Source organism: Rhineura floridana, chromosome 21, assembly GCF_030035675.1.
Source record: "Rhineura floridana isolate rRhiFlo1 chromosome 21, rRhiFlo1.hap2, whole genome shotgun sequence".
NCBI lineage: Eukaryota > Metazoa > Chordata > Lepidosauria > Squamata > Rhineuridae > Rhineura > Rhineura floridana.
The window spans coordinates 20,112,601-20,128,128 of record NC_084500.1 but is presented as its reverse complement, the minus strand read 5'-3'; positions in this window follow the sequence as shown (position 1 = coordinate 20,128,128).

Genomic DNA, 15,528 nt, shown 5'->3' with positions numbered 1-15,528 from the left:
GCTCCCGGCCCTCCAACTCTGCACCAGGCGGCCTCTCTTACTCACCCTCCCCAGGCTTCATAAACAGGAGAGGCCTCCTGGGTGAGAACGACGTAGGCAGCAGCTCTGCAGGGAGAGGAGGACCGGGGGCCTGGGCAACCTTTCCCCTCTCGTTTGTGGAGCAGGTGGGGGGTCCTGAGCTCCCAGGCAGCCTCGGGGGGGGGGGGACAAGCCTCCCCTCCCGATCTTCCCCTCCCCTCTCAGTCGCATCCCCTTTCCTTCGCCTTTTCAATGGAGGCTTTCCATAGAAGCCCCACACTGCTGCTGCTGCTGCCGCCGCCGCAGCCGCTGGGGGAAGGGCGCCAGGCCGAGGCTGGGATGAGCCCTCCCCACCTGAATCACAAAAGGCGACTCGGGGGCGATGGCAAGACTGCCACACCTTTCAAGCAGATTTAAAGCATATTTGTGCACCCTGGGAACTGTAGTTTGTTAAGGGTGCTGGGAGTTGGAGTGTAGTGGTTAGAGTGTTGCCTTAGGACCTGGGAGACCAGGGTTCTAATCCCCTCTCAGCCATGATGCTCACTGGGTGACCTTGGGCCAGTCGCTGTCTCTCAGTCTAACCTACCTCACAGGGGTGTTGTGAGGATTAAATGAGGGGGGAAACCATACTTATATGCCACCTCGAGCTCCTTGGAGAAAAGGTGGGATATAAATGATTTGTTGTTGTTGTTGTTGTTATTATCGGAGTAAACTACAGTTCCCAGGATTCTTTGGGGTGGGAAGGTGCATAAAATGTATGGTGTGTATTGTTATGCATGGAACGGGCAGGCAGGGTGGCTTAAGCCTGAAGACTGGGCTTTAAGCAGCCAGGGCAGCTAGCCACAATGAATCAGTAGCTGGGCTTGGGGGCTTTTCCACTTGCCCACTTCCCTCCCCCCCCCCGCAACTGGCTCTGTCAGGAGGCGGCAGGACATCAGGTGCTCCATAATGCTCCCCTCGGACCATTTTGCAATCCGTTGGAGATCAGCCTGGTGACCTTCATGGCCCATTTGTACTGCCCGCAGGGCACTCTGACCACAGTGCCTGGGTGGGAGGCAGAACTGAAAGCAAGGAGGATTTGGGGAGGAGGGTGGCATCTGGAGCAGCCACTCCCAACCTGGTGCCCTCCAGATGCTGCCGGACTCCATCTCCCCTCAATCAACATGGCTAATGGTCAGGGGTGATGTTAGCTGCGGGGGGAGTTTGGGAACCACTGACCTGAAACATCAGGATGGGGAAGGCTGTTCCAAGGCTTAGATTGTTGGAATATGTGGTTCAACTCCAACTTGTGGGTTGAGGCTGCATGGGGTTAAAAAGGGTAGCCAGAGAGGAGACCTCCTGATTGCTAAGCTAATACCGCTCCTTTGATCTGCTGACTCTCCCTTCCTGCTAGACTGATATGCTTAGGATGTTGACCACGTCTCCTTCCTCGTTCTCTTGGGAGGGAGGGCAGATGTCTTCTCTTTGTCTCTCCCTCTCCTCCCAGCATGAGGGCAAACACTAGGCTTAGGGTTTGCATCTCCAACTTAGCTAGTTAGCTAGATGTAGAACTCTTTCTTATCAAGTGTACCTCCAGAATAAAGTAGTTATTTCTTATTTTAAAGCTTAAAAGTCTCTGTATGACTAATTTGCAGGGAAGGTGTAATCTTTAGCAAAGATTCAAACACCTAAAGGCTCACTCAGTCTCTCCATTCCCAATTTCACCACTCTGCGACATAGATTTCTAAGACACACAGTAGCATTGTGGCAAATTCAGGAGTGGAACGTCCCTTCATGACAGTCAACCCATGCTCCCTCACAGCTGCTTTCCCAGGCCTTGCTTGCTCTCTTGTCATCTCTGAGGCCGCACTCCACTACAACAGACATCCCCAGGAGCCAATCAGCACGAAAGGGGAGACTGTGTGTTAGCTGCTGAGGAGAGTCCTCTTAGTGGCTGACTCACCTTTCACTCTGATGGCTCCAACCAGCACTAAAGGACAAGTACTTTTATCAGCTGTTAACATCTCCCTTTTGATGCTGATTGGCTCATACACAGGGACCTGGCTGGGACCCTGCTCCCAAAAAAGCAAGGGGTCTCTGACACCACCACCCTATCAACCCAGATGGGTATATTTAAATCTATCCATAACTCAGACCCATGAGGACTGGACTCTTGCTTTTTTTTCTAGGGGAAGGGTCTTGGTGTAGAGCCCCTGCTTTGCCTACTAAAGGTCCCAGGCTCAATCGCCACCATCTCCAGGTAGGGCTGGGAATGTCCCCACCTGAAAAGCTGCTGCCAGTCAATGCAGACATCACTGAGCTGGATGGAAAAGTGATCTGATCAGGTACAGTATAAGGCAGTTTCTTATGCCCTAAAAGGGCCCAAATGTCTGTGGGGAGAGAGAGCTGTGCAATGCCCGCCATGCACAAACACATCTGTAACTAGCCTCTGAGCCCTCCTTTTCCTTGGAATCGCGGGACCTCAGCAGGGTGGCACTCCCGGCACAAGCAGGCAGCCTTAGCTCGCTGCTCCAGGCAGAGGCCTTGTCCCCATAGCTCCGCTCATTTAGTTATTTTATTCCATTTATATCCCGCCCTTCCAGAAGGAGCCTGGCTGAAAAACCCAAGGCTGCGGCGAGCAAGGCGGCAGCTGAGGGGATCCCTCCCTGCCTCCTGGGGGGAAATAGGGGAGCCATATTGGGGGTGCGCTGGGGTGTGTCTTCTTATATAAGTACCCACCTCCTCTCAAGTACGATTGGTGGGGATGCGGGATAGGGCCTTCTCGGTGGCGGCCTCTAGGCTGTGGAATGCTCTTCCCAGGGATACAAGAATGCCCCCCTCCCTACAGTCCTTCTGGCCAAGCAAAGACTTTCCTATTCCAACAAGCTTTTGGTACTGACGGTTGCTAAAGTTGGGACTGCTGGGAACTGCACTACTAATGCCGAATTTTACTATTTTTAAATTGGTTTTTATTCCTTTCTATCTAGCAGTATGATTGGTTTTAATATTGGATGTAGTTTAATTTCATTTTAATGTAGATTCTGTATGTTTTAATTATATGTGCTGTTATCTGGAAGCCACTGCGAGTTCCAGTATTGGAAGGATGGCGGGATATAAATAAAGAATAACTAACTTACTTATATAACCCCACCGCCACCACCCCTGTCCTCCAAGAAGCTCGGAAGGGCTAGAGGGGAACTAGAGGCAGGTGATAAGCTCCCTCGGGGCAGAGACCTGACCTCTTGCAGGTTCTTAAGCGGCGCCATACGCACACCACGTTTAGCACAGGAAATGTCCCAGGTTAAATAACCAGGCTCGCTCTGTCCAAACCCCTCCGGGCTGGAGTTGTTATCTAATATCCCCATGGCATGTGCAAAGCGCCTCTCTTCCCGACAGCTGAGAAAGAACAGCCCACCCGCCACTCCCCATCTGTTCGAATGTGGGTTGTGGAGCAATCACAGCAGCGGCGGCGGCAAGGGCGCCCTCTGGCGGCTCGGTGAGCGTCCTTCGACGGGGCGGGAGGAGAGCGGCGGCGGCAGCAGCCCCGGGTAGGCCATCCCAAGCCAAGCCAGGGTTGCGCAAGTGGCTGGCGGCTCCGCCTGCCCGGCCGCCCCGTGACCGGCTCCAGTAACCCCATCCGTCAGCGAGCCTGGAGGAGTTGTCGGGCGCAGAGTCCTCCCGGGAGCCGTCGAGGAGGAGCAGAGGAGCGCGCAACGCCAGGTAAAAGGGGTGAAGATCCGGGACCCAGCCCTGGAGGCCCGGCCCGCCTTGAGGGGCCAACCCCCCCTCCCCCTTTGCAGCGGGGGAGGGGCTCTCCGTAGCTGCTTGCTGGGAGGGGGAAGGCCCTGCTGTGCTCCTCTCCCTCTGCACATGCTCAGATGCACAGCCTGGACGGGCCGCTCGCCTGCTGCACGGTTGAGATTTGGCTGACGAAGAATGTTCCGGGGGGCTGACCTTTAACATTCCCCCACCCGGCCGGGCTCCCATCCCGAGCCCCGTCACCTCAGCAGAAAACTCAGCCGCTGCGGAAAAGGGGGGGGCTTGGCATGTGCCCTTCTCCACAAACGTGGGGGTCCCTGCCTGCCTATTCACTCCTCCCCCCAGTTCGATCTCCCCCATGCCCCCCCAGTGAACCGTTGGCAAAAGGAGGGGGGGGAGATAAGCCACAGAGGAGGGGGTTGGAGAGGGAGGAGAGGATCCCCCTTCCCTCTGGGCCTTAATTTCAATGGGGTGGGTGGAGGAGGGGACCCCCAGTTTGAACCCTCTTGGAACTGTCAGGCTTCATTAATTTTATTACATTTACACCCTGCCTTTCTCCCAAGGAGTTTCTTTTCCTCTTCCGTGCAATTTCATGCACCCAACAACCCTGCGTAGTAGACTAGGATGAGAGAGGGAGAATGGCTCCAACTTACCTATCAAGCTGAGTGGAGATTTAGATCCAGATCTCCCTGATCCTAGTTAGATGCTAAAGGGCTGCCCTCTTGGGGCACTCAGAATAGTTCTGAGCCATGTGCAGAGTGCCTTTTTAGGGCCAAGATGCCTGACAAAGACTGAGGGTTTCAGGTTTAGAAAGTGACACCAGATGTAACCCCCCCCACCTGCAAATACATTTCAGCACTGAATCTCCACAGGGGCCACATGTGAGGGGCTTGGAGAGAGGAAGGGGTCCTCAGGCTGTGGACAGGCTGGGAGTTCATTTTGGTTGGAAGAGTGGCAGGCAGGAGGATGTTTCTAAAGTCCAACAATAAATGAAATAAAATGACTGATGGTTGGCATAAGTGGGGATGCCTGACAAGTAGGGGCGCTGTGGGGCAGAGGGGGAAATGGATTGGCGTGGGGCTTCCCATTGGGGCATCTGCTTGGTCCTGGGAGAAAGGGGTGCTGGTCTAGACAGGCTCCCTTTGGGTCAGCCGGGCGCTTCTGATCTCCCATTTCTCTGCCCTGGTTTTGGGGACCAAGGGGACTTGGGGGTAGACCAGCCAAAGCAGAGTGAAGTGGGGCTCCTCCAGACCTCCTTCCTGTTGTGCTCATGATGCTCTCGGAACAGTTGCAAGGGGTCCTGCTGTTGGTACTGCTCTGGGGCAGATATACGGCTTTCTTTTCCATCTCTCCACATCCCGCGGCTTCCTGCTTGAAATCCTGTACTTTTTTATACCACAAATGTCCTGGTTTACATTTGTCTCGCTTTTGTTGTGCTACAGCCCTTCCGGACAGCAATGAGGTTCTAGTGTTGGGGACGGATTGCAGAACATTCTAAAGCAGAATAAATCCACCACCAATGCACTGTTATTGTGTCAAGAACATGTTGCAGACCCACACACCCACACCTACAATAAAAAACCCCTACTTTGCCCCTGCACTTCCCTTGTGGGAGATGAAGGAGGCCACCCCTGCAGCTGTGCCACATCTAGGGAGCAAAGTTTGCTCAGCCATGGGGTGGGGGTGGTTCACATCAGGCGGGGGGGCGGTCTGAGCCCAGCCAGCTCTTCCTAAGCAGACTTGCTGGTTGTGCAATGGTGGCTTGGCGGCCTGGAGGGAGGGAGGATGGGCTGCCCGGCCTGGCCGTGTGGGCTGCAGCTGCCCCCCAAAGCGAGCTGCCTCTCTGGCCACGGCTCAGTTCAGTGACTGAGAGGCAAAGGCACGTCCTGCTCTGGGAACGGCTTGTTCTCCCCCCCCCCCCGCTGAGCCAGGCCTGATTGCGCGAGAGTCAAGAGCTGGCACATTCCAAAGGACAGAGAAATCGCTTCCAGATGCAGCCGCACTGAGAGGCTCCATGTGTCACACACACACTGAGGGAGAGCTTTTGGCCTCTCTTGCCCCACAACCCCTCGCTGCCCTCTGCCCTACTGGGACAACCTTCTCCCAGGAAGGAAATTCAGCTGCTGGAGAGTCCCTTCTAGGGCCGGCCTGCTCAGTGGTGAAACTTGACGCTTGTCCAATACAACCATCCTGCAGGATAACGGCCTGTTGTGGGAGTTTCTCCTCTTGGCATCCACAGGAAGGTAAGGCCAGGGGGAGTGGGAGGAACCACCCAAGGGTGCCCTCCCAATCGTCAGAGTCTAGCCCCATTGCCTTTCTCACAACATTCAGGAAGGAAGGAAAGCAAAGGCCAGGGTGAGGCCAGGGTGCGTTTGTGCTGCCCACCTCCTCTTCTTGGCACACTCTCCAGCTGCAGTGGAACCTGCAGGCCTCACTGGGTCCTTCTCAACCCCTCTGAAGAAGAAAAGGCAAGCAAATGGGATCTGTCTGTGTGAACCTGGTGGTTGAAAGAGGCCTCTGGAAGAAAATAAAGGAGGGTGAGCTAGCCAACCCCAGAGAGTTGGTAGCCTCAGGCTGTGGTCCTCCAAGGGATCCCGGGCCCTCCTCTCCACTGCCAAGGGGTGTGTGTGCGCCCATGGGATGAGTTGGCATAACCATAAAGTTTAGAGGCAGATGATTCTGGGGCCCATGTCCTCCTTGTTGGCTTCCTGGAGATGTCTAGCTGTCCCCCATTGGAGGTAGAATACTGGCTGTGGTCAAACTGAAAAGGTTTGTCCTTCTTCTGGTTAAAAGAGTGTATGCGCCAGGCCGAGAGACCGACTGCCTCTTGGGTGGTTGCCTGTCATGTCTTTGGCCTCTGCTGCAAGGACTGAAGATGCTCCACTGTGCTCCACTTCCCAGGACATGCTCAATCAGTGTGACTTTTTCCTTTTACACTTCCTTGGTGTATTATAGAGGTGGGGAGCCTTTTTTCAGCCTGAGGGCCACGTGCCCTTCTGGTCAGCCTTCCCGGGGCCACATGCGTGGCGTGGCCAGAGGCAAACGTGAATGGGGCAATGCACATAAATGTGTACCTTTGTACAGTAGGCTGCTTTCTACAGACACTCACACACTCCTCTCTCTCTCTCTCTCTTTCTCCCTCTCCCTATTCCACCCAGGCAAGCAGCAAGAGGCACGTGCAGAGTTCAAGGACACATGAGAAGCAGGGCCCTTGTTTAACTGGGGAGAGTCCCAAGGGCCAGGTGGAGAGGCCTGGAGGGCCACAGGTGGCTCCCAGCCTTGAGGATCCCCACCGCTAGTCTATTCTGACAGCAGCCTCCATCTCACCACCCTTGACTTCTCCTATGCTGCTGGGGGTGATTCCTTGCTCCTGCAGTGGCCTGGAACCTCTAGATCAGATATGGGGAACCTTTGGCCAAGTGGCAGCCAGTGGCTGCATTTCACTGGGGCAGTGGAATTTGCTCTGGGTTTTAGTCTGAACGTTCAGCACCTTGGAATCTCTGGCTGAAACCCAGGGTGGGTTCCACTGCCCCACTGACACGGAGCCACCCGTTGTCACTGCTGTAGCCCTCCAGATGTTGCTGTACTGCAGCTAAGTAAGTATGGCCAGTGGCCAGGCATGATGATGGGGGGGGGAATGTAGTTCAGCAGCCTCTGGAGGGCCAAAAACTCCTCACACCTGTTCTAGGGCCAGCAGGAGCAGTCCTTCCCTGCTGTTGGAGCGTTGGATTCCTGCCTGGTACTGGAGGGAGCAGCATCACCTCCTGAAGCCTGCCCCTGGCCCTCCCCAAACAGTAAGAGTTTATGTGCAGTGCCAGCTGGGATCTGCACAGAGGCTCCTCCTGTGCAGGGGGGCCCAGATAGTCTGGCTGACCCTGCCTGGAAGAGCCTGCCCCGCTGTGTCCGCTGACCCCCAACCACAAAGAGGCAAAGCAACCCTGACTGTCCTCATCAAGCATGGTGGAGGGAAACTGGAGTAACTTCTTCAGATGCAAAGAAGAGAGGGGTTCTCCTCCCACTCGCCAGAAGGCAGGCTGATCTTGGTGGTAGATGCACTGGGCAGTAAATCCCGGCTGAAGAATGAGAACCTTTCCAGGTATTGGAAACACCACCATTAATGCTTGGACAGCTCATTGAAAATTTGGACTAAAACCTGGATGGATTCCTGTGCCCACTGACATGGCGCCACCAGCAGCCTGTTCCATGTTCCAAGGCGTTACTGCCTCTCAGCACAAAGGGCGCCCTTGGGAGGGCTGTTGCTTTAGTGCCCTGCTTGTGGGCTTCCTGGACACATCTGATTGGCCACCGTGGGCAGCCAGGCAGCTGGATGACATGGGCTTTTGCTCTGACCCTGTAGGACTCTTCTGATTTTCTTATGACTTGCCAGGAAGCAGAAGGTCTTAAGCTCCACGTGTGAAATGGGGATGGGCGTGTGAAATGGGGATGGGCTTCTTGTCTGCAAATAATAGATGGTCAATGGCCCTGTTCACACGTGTTAACCGCAGCTGTACCACATAAACTCTTGTGAAATGCATTGCATTTGGGAAGTGCATCTGTGGCATTTGACCTGTTTGAGGGTCTGTGGGGAAGGGCTGTAGTATGCAGGATCCAAGGTCCAATCTCCAACCAGCATCTCCAGGAAGAGCTGGGAGAAACTCCTTCTCTGAAACCCTACCAGTCAGGGTAGACAGTACTGAGGTAGATGGACCAAAGGTCTGGCCCCGTAAAAGCAGCTTCCATCCCCACACGCAGAGTGTCGCTTATTCCTGCAGTCACTGAGCAATCAGCCCTTGTTATATTTTACATGCAGCCGGGGCTATCGCTGTCAAAGGCTTCAGGTCTGAGGAAGAAACAATGAATCACGGGCTGAGCACGACTTCGTTATGTAAACACCACGATTGTGGCTTTTTTCATCTTGCCTTCACTTGGAATCCCTTTGTTTCATAGATGTGAGATCAAAATTGGACAGACACAGGGTGTGTCTCCTGAAAGCAACTCTGAGGCAGGCTGGGGACGCGGCAGATCACAGGGCAATGCAGTCAGCATCCAGCATCAAGGACTGCATCAGGGGTGCGACCAGGACCCCCTTGGGACCATAGCAAAGCTCTCAGGGGACCCTCCAAGAGGAACTTGTGTCCATTACCTCTCTGCAGAATGGATTATGCAAACATTAATTAAAATTACGCAAGGTATTTTTTTGTGTGAATGTTTACACAGGCAACAGATTTTGAATTTGTATGAGATTTTTAAAAATTGGAGGTATAACCCTCAAAGGCTTTTGTTATCCATGTCACATGGTTACCCACAGAGACAGATTCACAAAGGAGATGGAGAAAGGAAATCCAGTTCTGAGGCAGAAGTGAGAGGTGTGTGTCTCAATGACAATCTTGAGGCCTCCCCACTCCTTCCCCAAAGAAGGCAGCGGGAGAAGGTCTCTCAAAATGTGGGGAAAGGGAATTGAGAGGCATTTAAACAGGAACCTATAAAGCTGCCTTATATGGAGTCAGAATTTTGGACCATCTAGGTCATTAATGCCTGCACTGACTGGCAGCAGCTCTCCAGATTCTCAGACATGGAGTGTCTCCCAACCCTACCTGGAGATGCCACTGGGAATCTTCTGCATGCAAACCAGGGGCTCTGCCACTGAGTTAGAGTCTCTTCACATTTGCTGCAGAGCATGCGAACACAAGCAGCAATGTCCATTTTGCTTTGAGACATCTGGCCCTTCCTCTTTTGGATGAATGTGTTTCCTCATGGAACTAGTCCTCAGTGAGTACAGATCTGTTACTTGCATTCACCAACCTTCAATAAATGTTTGCATCTGCTTGCTGACAAATTGGCATGCAAATGTTGCTGTTCCTCCCTGTTTTTTAGAAGTGGGGAGGAAGGTTGAGCCCCTCAGACTGACATGCATGCACACACACACTCCTTTCCCAGATGCTGGTCTCTTTTTATGTAGTGAGAGGTTACAAGGGCATCGAAGACCCTCCTCCAAGTCCCTACTTATAGGGAAGCTCGGAGGGCGGCAACACGGAAAAGAGCCTTTTCAGTGGTGGCCCCCGAATTGTGGAACAACCTCCCAGAGCAGATACGCCTGGCGCCAACGTTACTATCTTTTCGGCACCAGGTTAAAACTTTCCTTTTCGCCCAGGCATTTTAATCATTTTAACCATCTTAATCATGTTTGTATGTATGTATTGGAATTGTTTTAATTTAATATTCTGTATTTTAATTGCGTTTTAATGTGTTATATGATATTGTGTTTTTATGTTGTTTTGTTCTTGTTCTTGTTAACCGCCCAGAGAGCTTCGGCTATGGGGCGGTCTATAAGTTTAATGAAATAAATAAATAAATTGGCTGGTGAAAAAGAATCTTGCCCTTTGTCTTGGGGCTGCCACCAGAGTGGTGTAATAGAGATTTGAACTAGGACCTGGGAGGCCAGGGTTCAAATTCCGACCCAGCCATGAAGCTTACCAGGTGACCTTGGACCAACTCAGTCTAATAATCTAGCGTGCAGGGTTGTTGTGAGGATAATATGGGGAGAAGAACTTTGAGCTCCATGGAGGAAAGTTGGAATATGAATGAATGAATGAAATAGCCAACCAGCTGGCCTCCCCATGCCCTTCCCCTCCCACAACACACCTCAGAAGCCCAGAGGCCACCTAGCAGTGCCCAGCACCCAGGGAGGGGGTGCATGAGTCAGCCCAGCCTCTCTCCCAGGCTGGTCTCTGCAGCGGGGGCCCAGAACCGGAAGGCACCTTGGAGACCATTGGCTACTTGCTGAATGCCCACACTCACCCCTCCGTCTCTGCCGCTGCCGCTTGGGCGCCCACTCCTGGCAACCATGGCTGTAGACTGTTACCAGCCCACATCCACACAGTAACAATCTAAAGCCACGGTTGCCCTGGAGACGCAGGATGAGCTGGCACCTTGGCGAATGGCATCCTGAAGACTCCGACTCTCTCCCTCTCTCCCCCGTTGCTGTAAAGGAGAAGAGGAGAAGCCACACAGAGGAGAGAGCTAGTGGTGCATTCCTAGGTGCCGTCTAGACCCCAAATGTCCTGAGGAGCATCAGTGCGCTCTTGAACCCACTCTTAGTCCAGGTGGCAGCAGGCACTTTCTCCAAAGGGATCTGTGCAAAACACAGCCCCCTTGATTTCCCCACAGGGGGAAGGTTGTTGTCGGCAACCACCATGCTCCACTCCAGGGCTACTGCCAGCACCAGCACCAATGATCATGGGACGGTGGCACATGAGGAGGGCAAGCGAGGGGAGTGCATTTGGGTAGCAAATCTCCACATGTCAAAAGGGATTGGGGGTAAACAAGGCTCCCTCTTGCACCTGCACAGTTATCTGTCCCTTATTTATTGTTTTTAATTTTAGTATCACTAAATAAGAAAGCATTCTGTGGAATAAAGGAACAGGCATCCTTTTGAGAAATGGGGGTCATCTGTGGCCCTCCAGATGTTCCTGAGCTGCCATCATCCCTGACCGTTGGCCAGGCTGGAGCCGCTGGGAGGTGAAGTCCATTAACATCTGGAGGGCTGCAGAGTCCCCATCCCTGCCCTGGGGGTCTTGCCATTTCTCTCTGCAACCCCCCCCCCTCTCTGTGTGGCATCCTCTGAAGGAGCACATAAGGATGGCCTTTGCTGGGTCAAGTCCTGCCCAAATTAAGCTCCAAGCCTGGAAGGAAGGTTATACGATTGGCACAGAAAGGTTGATGAGGCAGCCATGCAGTCTTCCCTCCTTCCCAGGAGGCCAGGGTTCAACCCGAAACCTTCAAAACACTGGAAAGGGCATCGCTTGAAAATCCCTACCACCCTCCATCTTACCAGTTGCAGAAAAGGATGTCCTAAACCCACTCTCCCTCCTCCCTTTTTATATGAAAAAAACCATCTAGCTCACACATTATTTGTGGTTGGTCTAAGAAAAGCATTGCCATAATGTGTGTTTCAGCAGCTGGTATGGCACAGTGGGGAGGAGAGCCTGGCTGGGAGTCCAGAGTTTGTGAGTTCAAATCCCCGCTCGTGTCTCCTGGGTGTCAAGGGCCAGCTAAATATCACCCCTCAGTGAGTGGCTCAGGGGTTACGTGCCCTGCCACATGTGCAGCCGTGGGCAAGCTGCATAGTCCCAAGGAGCCCAGTTGCCCCCCAGCTGGCACTTGTGGACAAGGAAGGGGCTGGCTTGTGCAGCGGTGGCAAGCTGAGCAGGCCCTAGCCAGCTGGGGAGGACCAGCCTCAGAGGGAGGCAATTGTAAACCCCCTCTGAATACCGCTTACCATGACAACCCTATTTGTAGGGTAGCCATAAGTCGGGATCGACTTGAAGGCAGTCCATTCCCATTCCATTCCAATGTGTGTTTCAGGATCTAATTCTTGCCCTTGATCCTCCTCTGACGAGGGCTGTGAGATCCAAGATGGGCACCTGTGGCCCAAAATTTGCAGTTGTCCCCCTGCTTAGGAGCTCATCAAAGACCCCCTTGAGTTTGGGGAAGCACCTCTGGCTCCAGGAAAAAGGTGGAAGGGTTGAGCTCACACCTGCATGGAGCGCCCCTTGTTCTTTGGCTGAAGGAGGAGGTGGAGGGATGTAAAACACACAGGTCATTGTCCCTTCCTGCAGATCATTTCACTTAGCTAGGCATTCACACTGTTGTCTCCCAAATGGGTAAGCATTGTACACAACAACATCACCACAGTCTACCCCAGAGGAAGCAGGGATAGTTGGAGAAAGGGGCCTACAGAGCCAAGGCTGGTACAAGAGAAGGCAAGTGAGCCAAAGCACATATGACCTGGGGGGGGGGAATATATTTAACTAATAGCAAACTCAGTTCTTGGAGTGCCAGCCCTTATAAGGCAAAAAGGCACCACCCATGCACAAGAGATAAGTATTGCTGGGTTCAGGGGAACCCCAGGATTTGCAGAAGTATGAAAAAAATGATAGGAAAAAGTAAACCCCCCACAAAAAAACCCAGTCCAATGATGACTGAGCATGTTCAGTGGCCTTGGAATGCCAACTGGATTCCAACTGGACAGCACTCCATGCTGCAACATCTTGTTGTAGCTCCCATGTGCTCTTTTCTGATCCCAGAAGGTGTTAAGCTTTGACATGAGCAAAATCCGCCCAAGCTGGAACTGTGAGTGGGTAAACCACCGTGCCATCTTGACACCCCTGCCCTGGGTCACACAGGCTCTGAATCCCTGAAGCACAATGTCTCACCCACCAACCCACTTGCAGCCCACCGGCCAAAGAGGAGTTTAGTAGCCAGCCAGTTTCTTACATGCCCAGGCAAGACAGGCAGCAAAATCAGGAGGCTTCCTGAGCTAACAGTGGGCTGTGGCAAGTTGAGGAATTGCAGCTTCCAAGTCCAAATTGTCAACAAATCCTAAATAGTATTACTTTCACCGGCTTGACACTGGAGGCTCTTGGAAATCCATCGTGTCCTGAACTATGTGTGCTTGGACAAATGCAGGACTTGAGCTCTTGGGCTGAGGAAGAGCGATGGTGGGGAAGAACAGACTTTGCCCTTGCTCTGTCTGAGGGTGATGTCTTACTCTCACACTAATCTTGCTTCCTGTTGGCCAGGCTGGTATTGGAACACCCAACACCATGCGGGTCTTTATTATGTCACCATTAGCTAGCAAAGGCTTGGAAAGGTGCCATGATGGGAGTACCCTGTGCCCACCTTAGAATTCCTCTTGGCATGTCACTTAATGCCTTGCTCTCAGTCTGGCCTCTCTGTCCGTTAGTCCTCAACCTAGAGAACTAGAACGCCACCTAGCCCTTTCCAACCTCTCCCTTCAGGCATGAGAGGCATCCCATGTTCTTAGGGAAGGGCTGTTGCTCTGTTGTAAGAGCCCCTGCGTCTCCTGCAGAAGGTCCCCAGTTCAATCCCTGGCAGCATCTTCAGTAAAGGCTGGGACAGCTAGAGGTACCAGTGGGGTGACTCAGAATAAGGCAGTGTTTCTATTTTCTTGGTTGTTTTTGCGGCAGCAACCACAGGCACTCCCTGGAAATGGATCAAAGCCAACGATTCCTTCCAGGGTTTCCAGCCGGAGTGGCACCTGATGGAAAAGATACTCTTTTCCTGTCCAAGTCCAAAACACAAGTGAGGCCAGCCCTAGACTGTTTGGCAGGGAAGTTGTTTTCTTCTAGGAGAGACTGGAGATCAGCACCATGGACAGCGGCCCATAGGCCTGAAGGCCTATCACCAGAAGGGCTTAGAGTTCAGGCCCCAAGGCCAGGAAAGGTTTTATCTCACTCACCCCACATTCTCTCCCCAGCTGGGTCTGAACTGGGACCCAGTTTGGAGACAGGGACTCGACAGCTGTTCCCGTTCAACCTTGCTGAACTTTGCAGCTAGGGCCCACAACACCTGCATGGGGCCAGGCTGTCTCCCTCTGTGTCTCTGCACCTTCAAGAACTTTCTCCAAGCCCATCTTTCCTCATCATGCCCTTTTTGAAGCATGAGGAAACTTGCTGGCATTCGCTTCTATCTGTCCCTGGCTCAAGCGCCTCTCCCACCACAGTCTCTCCCACAATCCAGCTTCATCAATGGGAAGCTCCTTGTGGGCGAATGCCCTGCTTTGCCTTTCCTGCTTATGACGGGTCAGAGTTCTTGATGACCCCGTCATATTCATGTTATTGATGCAGGATGCTCTGGCATCAGCCTCTCTCACCTAGTTTGGAAACTGAGCCATCTTTTTCTCAGCATCTGTTTTGTCAGAAGAGCCTTTCAGTGGCTGGATCAGGTCCAGCTTCCTGTTCTCCCAGTGGCCAAGCAGAGGCCCCCAATAGGAGGCCCGGAAGCAGGACCCAAGCACAGCAGCACCTTTCTCCCCTCTTGTGACTCCCAGGGACATACTGCCTCTGACAGCAGAGGGAGAACATAGCCATTGTGGCTGGTAGCCACTGTTAGCTTTATCTTCCAAGACCTCTGCCCTCTCCTAATGAGCTTGTGAAGAGTCATCATGATGGCATCCCTCTGCCTAGGCTTGGGCAGTCGAATCCTCTGTTACATGCATACGTGCACACACCACAGTCCCCCCCCATGTCTCTGAGGAATGTACTACAACTCCCACTCCTCTTTCCCAGGAGCATGAATGATGGAAGCAGCATAACTGAGGGGGAGCAGACTACATAGCCTTGTGGGACCTACTTTGTTTTCTTACCAGAATCCCAAAGTCCACCTGCTGGAACCAGCTGCAAAGGAGTGGTCCAGAGGGAGAGCCAGTTGCCTGCCCCCACCTCCCATATGCCACTCACTGGCAGGGCCTGAATATGCAAGTACACCGGACCAAAGTTGTTTTACAGGTGAGGAACACAGAGGCTGAGAGATAAGTGATTAGACCAGCAGGCCCACCATAACAAGACCTTTAAAAAAAAAAGCAACCTTGCCATTTGTTTTTAAAGGAATAGCACTTTAAAGCATCACGACCCCATTTTACAGCTGGGGAAAACCGAGGCGCAGAGCTATACAACTTCTTCCCCAACTGTTCTTAGTTTCAGAAGACTGATTTATTGGGGGAGGGGAGAGTTTTTTGTGGTTGTTGTTAAAGAAGTGCAAATCACCCCAGAAACCTACCAGTGGATCCTGGCATGCCTTTGCAGTCGGGCTGCTGTAGGAGACAGAGACACCTCAAAGGTTCCTGGTGGAGCGGCACCGTCGTTGCTGTCAGACTTCAGTAGCCATGACTGTAGACTGTTACTGTTCCTGTGGCAGTGTTTAGCAGTAAGCAGTCTAGAGCCAAGGTGCCGACGAACTGACCTGGTGGGG